This window comes from Amphiura filiformis, chromosome 1 (genome assembly GCF_039555335.1).
Source record: "Amphiura filiformis chromosome 1, Afil_fr2py, whole genome shotgun sequence".
NCBI classification, from domain to species: domain Eukaryota; kingdom Metazoa; phylum Echinodermata; class Ophiuroidea; order Amphilepidida; family Amphiuridae; genus Amphiura; species Amphiura filiformis.
Window position 1 is genome coordinate 42,230,595 of NC_092628.1, and position 16,079 is coordinate 42,246,673.

A 16,079-nucleotide genomic window follows, 5' to 3' on the forward strand; every position below is an offset into this window, starting at 1 on the left:
CATCCGCAACATTTCATCTGGGAATAACGCCGTGTTATACGGCATAAGAGGTGTGTTATATGTTTCTATTTTTAGATGCATTTTTATTCTACAGTGCTGTTATCAGATTTACATGGCTTAATACGCAAAATATTATTATATATATACAAATTGGAAGTGGTTGAAGACAAAATGTCTACTCGCAATGCATATATGGTACAAATGGAATCACTCATGATGAGCTATGACTAGACCTATTCAAAACTTTATATTAATCTTAAAATATTACGAAATTTACTTATGAAAATTGATGTTTGTATACAGGGTGTCACAGAAAAAATTACCTGGTGAATTGAGCATCATATACGCTAATTTTATTTGATTCAGTTGACTGGTTGCGACGAAATGAGCGATTATATAATGTGCGCATCAATACAATTCATTCCAAGTTTGATCAACGGGTGTCTTTTTCATACTCGTTCAACTCTTCCTAAAGTGTGTGTATCGCATTAAATTTAGTCCTCTTATCTATGAACTTGTGTCCAAATTCATTCACCCGGTATTTTTTTCCTGGGACACCCTGTATGGGTCGTGTATACTTTGTTATTTTAGGCACACTGGTCAAAACATGTTTCAATTTCTACGTAATTTAGGTAATGGAAATTAATAAACTCCTTGGTTAGGTATTAATGAGATAAAGGCCTGCTGGTTTCCAGAAAAGTCATTAATGCAGAATCTACACTTTACGTGCCATATAGTCTGTTGTTAAAATGAAATTACCAGAATTATCATCGTCATCATCGTCATCTTTATCATCATATGGAATAACTTACGTGTAAAACGACTTATACAACCTTATATGGATCCCTATATTAATAATATTATAGATGTTATCATTTCTTATTTAGAGAGTATGGCCGGCCACCAAATATTAGCAGATCCTAATCTTGTTAACACTGTCTATTATTTGTTTTCTTGTTCTTATATAATCCACCTTACAGCGCTTCTTTATTAACAGCATATCCAAATGACAAAGAACCGACCGACACACATAATCAAGATCGTCAAACTTGCGGTCAAACAATTAAGAAATAAGAGAACGTGGTGAGATAAACAGACAAAATTCTCTGCAGTCACGAACCAATCCTTTATATTATTAGCGCCATATTTGTTATTAATATTGACGTTCCGCCCAATGGATCATCTAGATGGTGTGTTTTTTGTAATATTCTTAAATTCACTTATATATGCCAAGACGATGATGATGATCGACTGAGTAATATTATATTATAGTGTTATAGTATCAGTGATCATAGGGTTGTTGGTTCGAGGCAAGGATCTCTAGTGGAAATATGAAATTAAATTAAAAATGTACGATTCATGTCAGTTCCATCCAAACTTAGAGACTGTTGTCTGTTCAGAAGGTCAATGTTTTAACTGGATGCACCTTTTATGCCCAATCCCGTGTTTTTAAGTCCTTCCACCCGGTGGTGTGTAATACAAACATATCAAGCTTATAAGAAGATTGCCTGACCTTTCTCAAGAACCATTGAGTCAATTCCAGGCATGTCTGTAATCGTTTCGCCTAATGTTTTGCTAATCTCAAATATGGACGCGAAAATGTGAGATTCTTATCCTATGTTTCTTTTAAAATGTTTAATTAGGTGACTACGCATATCCTCTCGTGTAGATGGCTAAATATGCCATAGCTTGTGAGTATCCAAAGAGACCACTCAGCCCTCTCCGTGAATCAGCAAAGTGTGTTTATATTTTCTCTGACATGTTATTTTTGCATGCACAGGATAATGGATATAATTATCACTTGGAGAAACCCCGATTCATCTCATAAATATCTAGATGGTATTTTTATTTTTATTGCGCATATTAATGCGTATACAGAGTTTGTCTCGGTCCCAGCCGGTTTGTGTTCCTCCGCGGTTTGTTTAGTGACAAAGGATTACAAATCGGCAGTGACCGAGACTAATACAGAGTTCTATTACAAAAACTTCTACATGCAAATGTAAAAAAATTTCTTTACACATACTAATTCTCCTGTAGATTATTAAAAAAAATTCTAAAGAATCCCCGGGAAAGAATTAAAAATGATAAAGTTTAATGATTTCATAAATAGATGAGTTTTTATCTCTCTCGAAACACGCTTAGAAGAGACTTAGACGTGTAGTGAAGCACCCCTCTAACCAAATAACACGATAATTAGAATGGGCGACTAGCTGAGTGGCTAGCTAACGTGAAGGTGAAGAAATACAGTAGTATGCTTGAAGGGCTGAGTGGATCAAAAGCATAAAAGAATAATTATGTTATCTTATGAGGATGTTCACCTTATTATTATGGGGAAGGGCGAGTGTGTTCCTTATCCAAAGGAGGTCAAAATGAATGTCGATTTCTCAGTAGATATGAAACTTTCGTGCATTCCATACCCTACCTGGGAAATATATTTTTATGTTAACATTTGTGCTAAATGAATGCAATCAAGTAACATTTTACGAGGACAAAATTTTGAACATTTTAGGCACACTGGTCAAAACATAATAGAGAGATTGCGAAATTTACGTGAAACGTGATACGGGAACGCCAACCGCATACTACATTAGTCGAAAATCAGCTAGTATGCCCTCTAGAGGGTGAAATCTATTGTGAATTGGTCAATCGTGGAATTTCCGTAAGGCGGTTACGTTGCGGTTGGTAGCCAAAAAATGACGTTCCAAAATGACAAAAAAAAAGCCATTACAAAATGCAGAAAAATGTTATGTTTGTCTTGTTATGAAGCAAATCAAAGTATCCAAATTGAACAAGTAGAGTCCGACATGTAATAAAATCCATTTTAGGGGTTACAATTTGACCTAGTATAGATATTCGGACGGGCAGATTGCCTATTAATTTGTGTGTTTAGAATGCCGTCCAAAAATCATCTTTCGAAAAGGCGTAATACGGCATAATGCGGTATGAATTGTCTGTTTTGGACGGGCAACAGAAGTTCGTGCAACGTCATTTTTCGCCATTGCTATTTCGTTGCGTTAAAAAGTTGTAAACAGTTGTCAAAGTGTTTTTGCTTATGGATACTATTCAGCAAACACCAAACTGTTTTTAAACATGAGAATGCATGTGTTTTTGGTTTATATAAAAATCATGAAAACTCTTTATTTAAACGTGTTATACTGAAAACAAATAATACAACAAACTTTTATACCAAAATTCGAAATTCTATAGTAAAATATCATTTGGCAAACATTTTGCGTACTTAAGTCTATTATGTTTTGCACAAAATGTTTTTGAATGTTATTAAAACCTTTTATACCTCACATACCCTTTAACCCGACATTTAACGTTTTCTGTATTGTGTTTGCTGGGTAGTAATCGAACTAGGCATATTAAATTATCTATTTTCATTTTGCTTTAAAAAGTAAACAGGGTACTATTTATATGATACTGGGGTTTGTTTCTTGTTGTTCTAATAATATACAAAATGGCGACTTCCAAGACATCCAACACCAAACTCTGTTTAGGTTATTTAGACAAATATCATACACGTGTGAACAATAGGCTTACTCGTTGAAAATCTATTCTCATCTTCTCTGGTTCGATGCACCCGAGGTGAATCAATGGGCGCTTCCTATATCTTTAGATATATTTGTCTCAGCATAGCGCCAGCATGAGCTTATTGCAATTGCGTTTAGATGTAGTCTCGGGTCAGACTGTATGCGGCTATCACGAACATACTAGGAACGACGAGCGTTAGTCCCGACACGAACTGGCTGTGTAGGAGACTAGTTTGGATGTGAACGGCACTATAATGTTTTACCGCACAATGTCGTAATACGTAATCCGTATGGCGTTAACAGTGAACGCCTCTTCGCAATCTCTCTAATGTTCGTCCGATTCCCCGATTCGCAAGGCTCTTTCTTGATGACATTTTGAAACCATGGCCCGGAAGTGAAATTCAAAAAGAAATATCATCATATATATTCAGAAAAGTATATAGGTCTCCACACATATTAAAGTCTGAATCGGTTTACCTTTATTTTCCTTTGTATTCATGTTTCCCCCCTCAAACGTTGCAAGGTTGGTTTTTACAAGCTAGTGGTCAAAGTCATCTTCCATTTTTCTTAAATGAAAACCTACTCAAATGAGAAATATGACCAGTATTGCTTCAAAGTTGAGTCTTGTAATTGTTGCTAAAGTCTTCCAAGTTTGGCAAATTAAGTTCATCCTCGCATATTAAAGCCTGTTGGGTGTCATCTTAGAGAGAAAAGATACAGCACTATACCATATGTTACATGAGCATGATGAGACAGGATTCATCAAATTTCGGTATTCTATATACCCCTTAGGCTTAACGTAGATTAACGTGTGATGAAGAAAATCCCAAAATACCAACACCTGGTTTTCTTTTTGAATATTTTTTTGGTGCTAGCGGGAAACCAAAGATGGCCGACCAAATCCTGACCATGACTTGGCTCGTTGGATTCGTCTATAAAGCAATATTATGTGAGAGTTAATGAAAGATGACTGGATGTGGCTCACCTTTGGCTGCCTGTGATAACTTTAAGTATGATTACTTATATTCAGTTCACCAAGTTATCTTGTATACACTCTCGAGAAAAATTATTGAAAACACGGGGATGTACTTTTTGCCCCCCCCTATGATTTTCAAAAAAGAGGTAAAAGGAAGGAAAAAGAGAAAGAGAAGAAGGAGAGAAAAGGGAGGGGAGAAAAAGAGGAGAGAGAAGAAGAAAAGGAGCCATTCCCCTCCCTGGCCATGGTTAGAAGGAGGAAACTCCCCCTTCGGACATCTTGCCCCTTGTGAAATGCTGACCTACGCGGTTTTAAAGTTGTTGGTTTTTATATTTTAGGCCCATTTTCGGCAAATTTTTCCCCATAAAAGTCACATGGCTTCTCTTGCCTTTTCTCCCAACTCATAAAGAACCTATTTTTTTCGCTCGCTACACTCGCGAATGGGCAAATTTTGTTCTTTTCTAAACTGAAAAAGCATAAAAAACAGGGTTTTTTTCCCTCGCTACGCTCGCAAAGTGGAATTTTGGGCTTTTAGTGATCATAGGGGGGCGACTATACCTCCTGTCTACGCTCCTGATTACGGCTTTCAGTTTGAAATATTTCCAACCTTAAGACCCCCCCTTCATATATTTTATCGTGCCAATTTATAATAAAAAAACCGGCATATCACATACAATGCAACTGACTTAACATACACCGCGTTGCGACCAGAGGCGTAGAGATCCGACCCGGGTGTGGGGCATAAATCCCCCCAATATTTTGATAGGGTAGATGGTCCATACAATCATTCCCTAATGTTGATGCCTGTATGTGGGTTTCTGACCAAAGTAACCTCATATTTGGCCATTTTAGCCTAAAAAGTGCGACTTTGTTTAACATTTCCACCATATTTCACTTCGTGCACATTTGTACAATGAACTTATTTTGTTGCCAAAAGGTGCTGGATTTACTAATTGAGTAGGTCCATGCCTAAAACCAGCGGACTGAAAGTCGGGCCCGTGAATGAAATCCATAAAATATGCGGTTGGAAAAGAAATAAAAACCCGCAAAAGGTGCATCAAATGGCTTCATTTGTGCTTTCATTTTAAAATTTTCCAAATTCTGAGGGGGGCACATCCCCCCTCAGACACCCCCTGCGTCGCGCAAGCGCGACGGCCGGCGCTGTCGCGCCGCATAACAAATTTCTAAAAATGTTTTGCCCCCCCTATCAAAATACCCTGGCGCCGCCCCTGTGTGAAGTGTCTATGACCTGATGAATCCCCGCGATGAAATTTTACACATCTGAAAGATAGCATAGATTGAATCAGGTCTCTAAAATGAATAAGACTTTTTAACCCTAGCTGGTAATTGCACAGAGGATGTTTAAAGGCATTCCCATAACCCAATGGGGTTTCTGACCTTGATATGTCTGGCTTTTGTACACATTGGCACAGTTGACCATACCTTGCATTGGGATTGTGTGCAAATATCTGGCGTTTTCATCCTTTTATTTAACATTCAAATCATTGAGACTTGTGAATAAAATTAATGCAGTGGGACAATATGAATGTTTCCTGTAAGAAATTCAAATATGAGTTATAAGTCTCAACTATTAGCTTGTTGACTGCAGTTTTAAAAGTACCATTTTGTGTGTGTGGCAATGGGGACTTTGCCTTTAAAATTAAGTTATATTGATCAAATTTCCCAATCATAGTGCATTGTAGGAATGCCTTTAAGCCTCCTCTGGTAATTGCATTCAATCATTCATTTATTTTCTTTACTAAAGCTGGAGATAAATTTAATTGACTGGAAATGCGACAGTTTCTTAATAGTTTGAAATACAATCAAAACTAGCATAAGTGTGATAAAAAATACATACACTCACACACTCACACAATGAAATAACACTTTTAGCATAATTATAATGCAAGCTTGAGTTCCCTCGGTAACAACACCATAATAGTTCCTTTAGCTAAACATTCAAATAAATCTTCCCGTTTCAAGTATTCAGTAAGTAAGAGTTTGCTTTGAAGATGAACAATTCAGAAGTTTAAGATTAAAACACCACAATACATTGCCTCGCTGCCGTTTTCACTTTTCAATAACATAAAAACATTGAATCTAAATTTGGCAACACCTTCATTGAAATTGGTAGAGAAGAATCGTGAAGAGTTTCAGTAGCCACATGGATCTGTTAGGAAAGCCTCTCAGATTTTAATAAACATCCCGTTATGGAGATGGCTGTTCCACTCGAGCGTTTTGTATGATAGACAATAACCTGGGGGACAGAAAGAAAAAGAGGAGAGGAGAAGTAAAATTGAAATGCAATCTAATACAATACGATTGCTGGCACATACTTATGTTCTGTTAGAAACTCAATATATTTTGCTCTACGCTGATAAGAGGTCAAATATTACATGGAGACATCAATCGGCCTCTTGTTATATTTTTCACAATATTCTTACTATTGGTATTGTATGGATATGTGTAAAGCAATCTATCTTTCACTGAAAGCGCTTTACTATTGGTACCTTATGAATACCTACAACAGATATTCCTGAAAACATATTCAGGATAGAAACACAATTCGATAGAATGTAATGAAAAGGTTACGAAATTGTAGATGTAAAGGGAAAGTAGTGGCATCTTGTATCTATATAAGCTCTCATTACTTCTGTATTTTGTGTGATCATTCATCAGTCCTTTTTCTTTTTTATTTTCCTTAAATAGAATTACCGTAATTATTATTTGCAAAGAGAAACGGGTACAAATAGCATCCTGGGTCTAGTAGACAATTATTTACTGCATATATTATTATGAATATCTAGATTACTCAATTAGACTATTTCAATGCTTTAAAAATAAGCTGCAACTTTTTTGGAAAGAACAGAAAAATGAGGGAAGGGAACTGTAAACAGACTCAGACTTACTTGTTTTAAACATGCGATGATGTGATGTCTTGTATTTCATTTCCCCGCCATGCTTTTAAAAAGAGACGTGCGAATCGGACTGACGCATAATTAACAACACAAAATACGTCTTTAAACTTTGAAATAAACAGCGGGCTAGACTGAACAGGCGAGTAATGACAGGAGATACCGAAAAAGCAGTGCTCTTAAGCATCACACTGGCGATCCCATCAACGTCGGTGGCAGATTGAGATTGTAACCAAAATTTTCGATCACTGTGGCTACAATGGGGAAATTAACATAACATACCAAATAGCTGAATAAGTACATCCCCGTGTTTTCAATAATTTTTCTCGAGAGTGTATACAAGATAACTTGGTGAACTGAATATAAGTAATCATACTTAAAGTTATCACAGGCAGCCAAAGGTGAGCCACATCCAGTCATCTTTCATTAACTCTCACATAATATTGCTTTATAGACGAATCCAACGAGCCAAGTCATGGTCAGGATTTGGTCGGCCATCTTTGGTTTCCCGCTAGCACCAACCTGGGGTTTTGAGCACCCGATTGTGCAAATAAAAGCCGCCTAACACCTAGAGAAGATGCAAAGACGAGGAGGGTTAATATAATAATAATATACAATAGAGGTAATCCTGTCGCATCTATTCATATACATAGTCCTTTTGTTCATCCATTTGTACATCTATGAATAGATGTGACGGGATTACCTGCGGAATTATCTCTATTGTATTACCGTAAACGTTCGCCTAATGGCGCTTTTGGATTCTTAGAAATGTGAGAGCGCCATCCTTGTAAAATCTCAACAGCATTAAGGATACGTGTATGTTAAATTGAGCAACCTGGACATAATGCCTCAGAAAAAAATATCGTGACATGACCCAATACTTTAGGTCACTATAAGTTAGTTGCTAGAGCAGCAAATGTTTTGGGGTTTCTTCAGGTATTCTTTCTCAAAGTGCCATTGGACTTAATTTGTAAATCGATTAATACGTTATACCTAACTTATTTTGGTAAATCTTTTATAACATTGTAATTTCTTCATATTTTTTAATATTCTTCTGTCCAAAATTACACCCTTCTATTGTCTGACCCGTTAGCTCAGTCGGTAGAGGTGCGCCTTGAATGGTGAATGGTACTTGTTCGAATCTTGATTTCTGCCCCCACTTTTATGTGAAGAAGGGTCAAGAAATGTTTTTGGATTTTGTCCCCATTTTACGAACGAGTATTGTGAAATTTTTTTAATTTAATTTTTATTTTCTTATTTTTTTTAGATAAATAGGCACTGCGAACAAACAGCAACAAAAACCGCTGACAAAATTTGCTCCACCTGCTACCTGTCAATGCGTGATATATTCCACTACATTTAACAGTTAAATGACCTTTTAATTGTGTAACTACATTACTTTATTCATTTATGCATTATAAATGATCAGCTATTTTTTCTTTTCTTAAAAGGATCGAACCCAAGTAGATCAGACCATTGATCATATAACTATCAGACCACGAGGTAGTTACGTAACTCCGTGATGATATCGGAACCAAGCACTGTTTGTATGGCGATCATTACGATCACGCTATTTTGGTACGCCTTTTTTGTGTACTGATTCTTTCGATCGTGGTTCATTACTAAAGCGCGTGATCCCGTTGACATAGTAACATTACGTAACTTCGATACCGGGCTTCCATACTGAATAGTTGTTGAGTGCACATAATATGGAAAGCCATTAGGGTATTGTGTGCCTTCCAAAGCGCCTTATCGTGTTGTGGAATCCTAGCCAGTATTCAATGATAGCCTTGCGTTTATCGATTGGCTCCAAACAAAGGATTTGACCCGGTTTACAGGGATAGCCCCCATAGTGCAGTCCATTCAATCAAATGTTGTCATCAACCTATTTGATCGTAGTGCATTTTGTTATGTGTGTGAGACGAACTGTCGCGGTAGATGCAATCATGCTTTTGTTGAATGCATTTGAGTAGTCCGCCATATTTACGGGGTAATACGTCATATGCACAGCCTCTATCCAGTTGGTCGTTGTATGATTTTGTTCGTTCACTCATTCAAATTTTATTTATATCATTTGAAGACTGAGCCTATTATGATACATCCTCCGTAAAATAGTTTCAAACAAATATACCTAGGGATTATTGGGGCAGCGGTTATCTTTTGAATCCTCTTAGAGGGCTATCATTTTTTTTCGAAAGGGGGTCCCAAATTTACAAAAAGTCTGCGTCAATAAAATTGCGCACCCCTATTTCGGCAACAAAATTTTATGATCCCAAACCCCAAAATTGTATTGAAATCAGTCTTTTGAATAAAGTAACACACTTTCTGTGGTCATCATGTGACTCCCTACATTTTGGTCATAAAACATTTGATGACCCCATCCTATTATTCTTTCCAAGACTTTATGACCCCCGTATATTTGGGACCCCTCCCTTTCGAATAAAATGATATACCTCTTATGACCACTGATGCATAGGCAAGGACACTCGCGCGAATTGAAAGACTTGTTAATACCTACCATGGTCTCACACACATAACAAATGCCTATACAATCAGGGACCGTGTATAAAGGGACTGGAAACGGGATTATTGATAGCTATTGTCAAGCTATTGTTATCAGATTATCTTTCACGACCTTCGATTGTATGCGAGTTGCGCCGAGGGCGCGATGTTTGAATTTTATTATTTACTCATGTTGCTCTACAAATTATCAAAAAAAAACATCAAAGTATTCCAATATCTTTTTAAGTTATGACAAATTGTGTAAAATGTCTATCCTTTGTCGAAAATAATTTCTGTTTAGCATCGAGAATCATTTACATAGGATTTTGGAGACAAAATGTGATAATTTTGTGGAGATACAGAATGCTAGAACAAACAAAATTATATTATTTCTGGAATGTGTACACCGTACGCTTGGTATTCCTACTGATTTCGATACTGAAATAATTCTTAAGATGATGTTCTTTGAAGATTTATGTTGGCATTTCTAGAGTCTGTCATTATACTAGCAAACATGTAGGCTCATTTCGCAATGTACAAGACAAGCCAAGCGCAGTGTTGTAACTGTGCGTGGATTCGTACTAGGGTCTATTGATCAACGTATTATTCATGCTTGCTCAACTGAGGATAATTTGTAAACCAGCAACTCGCATGGTACAATGGATGGAAGACGTTTCCAGTCCCTCCATACAGGGTCCCTGATACAATCAAATAGGTTCATTACAACATTTGATTGAATGGATTGAGTTACTGTAAAATGAACCGATAAAAGCAAAGAATCATGAAAAAAGACACATACAAGATAAAATAATAAAATTATATAAACAATGTTAAAGATAAAATCAAGAAAATAGAGAATAAATTTTCCTCAAATCAGAAAAAAAAACATTGACAGACATCATAATCTGTCAGAAATTACTGCATGAGATTCGAACCATCAATCTTCTCCACAAGTTATCTTTATCCTCGCACTATTCAGTATCGAAGTTACGTAATGTTACTATGTCAACGGGATCACGCGCTAGAGTAATGAACCACGATCGAAATGATCACCACATAAAGTATATGGCACTCGAAGGCATACCAAAGTAGCGTGATCCGGTAACCAAGAGAATTACGTAACCACTTCGATGCTGAATAGTCTAATGCTCTGCTCGCTGGGCCACAACGTATCAGTTGAATGATTACCGCATTATCATGAACAAGTTTGTTCGATCTTGTTCATTATTGTATGTGTCGATAGGTTTCACCCTTATCTACACGTACCCTTAATGCTCAGTGATAATAGTCGGCTTTTACAGGGATGGCGCTCTCTCATTTCCATGAATTCCAGAGCGCCATTAGGCGAACGTTTACGGTATTCTATTAACCCTCCTCGACCTTCTCTAGGTGTAAGGCGGCTTTTATAGTGTTGTAAACTTCTTTTGTCTACCTGTGTTTTCGCGGAAGGTGTAAAACGGGTGATGGAATGCAGTTTAAAATTTCCGCCAAGGCCGAATCATTTCACATTTTGGATGCATTGTAGCCGACGGGGACCCAACTAAAGGCTGCTAGTCAGGTGTAGGGGTGCGTGTATTTGGATTCGTCTATAGCAGTACAAAGGTTGATTCATTTTAGACTTATACTGTTTTTTTAAATGAATATCGCTATTACCACAAAACTGAAGGCTATCGTTTACAAATTGTAAGAGACGGGCGACCACTATATAGTTTTACTAAAATTTGAATCGCGCGGGAAAATCTCAAATTGGATCAACTTCACAGCCCTGTCCTTAATTGTCACTAACACCTCTTTAACAATACTTACACACACCACTTAATACTGTAGGCCTACGTTTTTGCCGTTCATACTGCAGTTACTGTACACAATATGGCCCTGATTTGGTAAAACGATCTAACTTGAAATTTGGACATTTTGAGATAAATCCATATCATGGGTAATATAAGGGCTCTCTTTCCATTGGTGACATCCTGAAATCACCACCATGCCACCAAATAAGGAGATTTTTATATTTTCTAAGACATTAGATCTGTTTAATAATTTATTTTATTCAAAAAGAAAAACGTCAAGTGTTCAAACTTTAAAGCCCTTTTTCTCGAAACAGCGATTTTAATTTCAAGTTAGATCATTTTACCAAATCAGGGCCGAATACACAGTGCTCTTTCCCATTGACGCGTGACCTTTACAAATAGCCCTACGTTAACAGTATGGGGATATGACTAGTTAACGTCGCTGTGTGAAAAATAACCGGCCAATATTAAAAGTACTCTTCTAAAGTTCTAGAAAATATAGTTTTTAACATGTCCTAAATTTTAGCTAATTTAGATGTTTGGAAATATTCGTACTTTGGTGTTTTAGTTAATGTTATAGGTAATAGTACATTGCCTAGTTAACGTCGCTGTGTGAAAAATAACCGGCCAATATTAAAAGTACTCTTCTAAAATTCTAGACAATATAGTTTTGTAACATGTCCTAAATTTTAGCTAATTTAGGTGTTTGGAGAGGTCGTACTTTTGTGTTTTAGGAAGGACATGTAAACGACAGATAACACCAAAAATATGAAGAAATTATTTCCAAACCGTGTTAAGTCAAAAATCACTATGTTGCTCATTTTCAAGAATGCTGGTTTACAAAAAGCACGCCATTGTCTGATTTCGTGAACAAAGCCACACATAACATTGTTTCCTTTCGTTTCCTTTATAATCGGTTACCCAACTGAAGCTATGAATACCAGCTTTATAGCGATATCGCACATGAAAACAGTCACTTGTGCACAACCAGAGAAGATCCGATTTAATCAGTTGAGCTGTTTCAATGAGTGTTATCTTGGTTTAATAGCTTTTAAAGGTCGAGATGAATTCTACTGTAGACATGACTGCATCATGTGTAACTGCCGATTTCTTATCAGGACTTTGGCATTTTAACCAGCTGTAACTAATACTTTAAATACGGTAACATTTTATTTTACAACGATAAATGAATCTTGTAACCAAAGCATGCAAAAGGACGAAATATTCTCATTGAGTCCCGACCAAACGCCGCCCCTATGTATTTCAATTAAATGGACTCCGACTTCTGACAGAAATGTAAAACACTCTGACAAATTGATTTATGATTGAGAAGATTTTACAAGAGATACAACCCTTTAGCCAAATAGGATGACATTTGGTTGTTATCATGCACTGTTATATGACTGCGTGCGTGGAATATTTAGTTTGTCTTACAAATCGGGCGTAAGTTTTGCGCTGAGGGCATTGCATTGTCAAAAGTGCAATGAAATCACGAATGAGCGGCAAATCTGTTTGGAATGTTTTTGTTTTGGGCATTCATATATTTGACCGGTTGTACTCTTTTGCGATGAGCTCAATACGTCTTCTCATATTTTCTCACGAAGCTTTTCTGAAAAAATCACTTTCATAGTTTCTCGTTCTATAAACACCATTTTGTTTTGGACTATAATAGCTAAATATGTCGCCATGCATAGACCTATACAATTAATGGTATTTAATGGGATGGATGTATATTTAATTTATCAAAAGAATATCAATAACGTTTTCATTCGTGTCCTTATAATATAGTGACACTGATTAAATAGTTCATTACCATAACGACGAAGATAGTTAATTGACGTGGTTGATTTTATTCTTGTTTTTTAAAATGCACAAACATATGAAGAGCGTTCAATTTACTATTTTAATCATTCAATAGGCTATGATATAATGCTTTGGCATCCACTTTTTAATATGATATGTTATAGTTATTGGTATGACAAAATAAAATTATTCATTGATATTTGTTTTGAGGATTGATTCTAATAATTATCAAACTGATCATCTGGAGATACTGTTTTGAATTGGCTACATGTACAGTATCACGTCTCATCCGAGACGCATCGTCAGGCCTAATGGGCTGGCGCTAAAGTGTTGACCCGTGACTCGGTTGGAGTGACGTCACGGGAGAGTCGTCGAGGAACCCGTCTGATGGCTACATCGTAGGCCCTCTGGCGTAGTCCCCCTCCTCGGTTGAGTGTAGCCAACTCAAAACAGTAAGTCCAGATGACCAGTTTAATATTTAATTTTTAATTTATCTATCAACCTGGATGATCATCATGCAGTTATTGTTAACTACATGTATGCACACAACACAGGGGCACTCACATAGGTAATTGACCCGTACTAGAAGCGCTGTGCTGTGGGCATAGGAGATGAACTAGTTAGCGTCATATATCAAAAAAGTATAAAAGCTCTGATTTTAGTACTTGCTCTATGTTTCAATTATTTATTCTTTTCAAATTATATGAATTTTTAATCCGGTACAAGCTTTAATAACGGGGGAGCATGCATTTGTATGAGAAAGGAAATCTACCATCTTATTCAAACTCCCGTGTTACTCCAATGCACATTTTGCTTCACCGGGCCGCCCTGACTTGGTCGCGTTTGGAAGAGGAGTGTCACCAAACCGTAATAGGTACAAATTTAGTACTTTCTGTCAATCAAGTATGGTTGATTTTCTACATGTCAATCTTTAAATTATTAGCATAGTCCTTATAATACCGGAGCGCCTTGATGAGTAAATTATAGCAAACCAGTGAAAAATCCCAAAAATTCAGTCAGTGGAGCTGACATGTCAATAGCGTCATTATCGATTGGATTAGTCGACCGTAGCGGAGGGACAATTCGATCGCTCATTGGATTAATATTATCACGTGGTAAGAAATGTGCATTGGACAATCGATTACTATAATGGTTTAGTACTGCATATTTCGGTTTAATCTTCAATAAGCGGGTTTATGGCTGAAAAGGTCACGGTGAATTTGCCGTGGACAAAACTGCACTATGTTCAGAATATTCACAAATATATGAGCATTTTGCCATAAAATATTAATAATGTTGGAAAAAGGTTGGGTTGCGGTGTTATTGAGATATTGTTTATTTATCACGATACAGATTCATGCATTTCACGTTAATTTCTGCAAATCTTATCTAGCCGTACTATGGGTTACTTAAACATTTTGATAACAAGATATTAAAAACACGCCGTAAAACAATAGCGATCACACAAAAATATTGTTAGATTTGAATACCCACCAAACTTAAGGACTCGGATAGCGACGTTTTCACGTATTTTTTGTGGGACCTGAGAGCACATCACACATAACAAATTGCATTTTTAAAATGAGGAATGTCCTCCTGATATCAAATAATTTAGATTTTTTGAAATTCGCGATATAATACACATTTTATAGCAAATGATTCAAAATTGATGTTTTTGAAATTCAACAGTCCAATAGTAAATTGTATAAATGAGTAAATAAGTGATATATACTTTAAGTGTATGTAGCTGGGATGAAAAGCCGACGATCAATTAAAAATGTGATCTTTTATGTTGAAGATACAGATTTTTTTCTCAAAAACCTGACAAAAATTAGGTCTTTTTTTGGCTGATATCAGAAGGACATTCCTCGTTTTCAAAATGCATTTTCGTACATCTGATGTGCTCTTAGGTCACACAAAGAATACGTGAAAACGTCGCTATCCGAATCCTTAAACTATAAATAATTTTGGTTAGGATTTCTGCTTGACAAATCCAAAAAATTACTCACTGTTTTACACTTTCGCCATCTTGGTTGATGTCTGTTTCAGAATGACAATTGGGATCCACTTTTCCCGCGGGTTTGACCATTGCTTCCGGTGATTTTCGCATCCCTCGGTAGCTTAGTTCTTGCAAGTCGATCATATACATCAGTCTAAAACAATGAGTAATTTGTCAAGCAGAAAACCTAACCAATTTTAATCTACAATCCTACAATCTATTTCATCTATTTGTAGCCCCCGATAGACCACAGGGCCTGAAGAATGAGGGAAATTAAGGGGTAAATGTTAAAAGGTAAACTTTCTATGATAGTATGATATGGGTGACGGGCACCCAGCCCTAATGCAATTGTAAGGCTTAAAAACTAGGTTGACTTGTCCTTATCAAAAGTCTTAGTTTTACGTAAATAAGAATCGCATTAACCAGATATGGTAGTGACAGTTTGCTTTCTGGCCGTATGTGGCGAAGTTCTCCATTTGAAAACTTGCAGTACAGCGTGTCTGAATGACGCGTTACGAAAATAATAAATCAAAGAGTTTAGCAAAGCGTTTATCATTG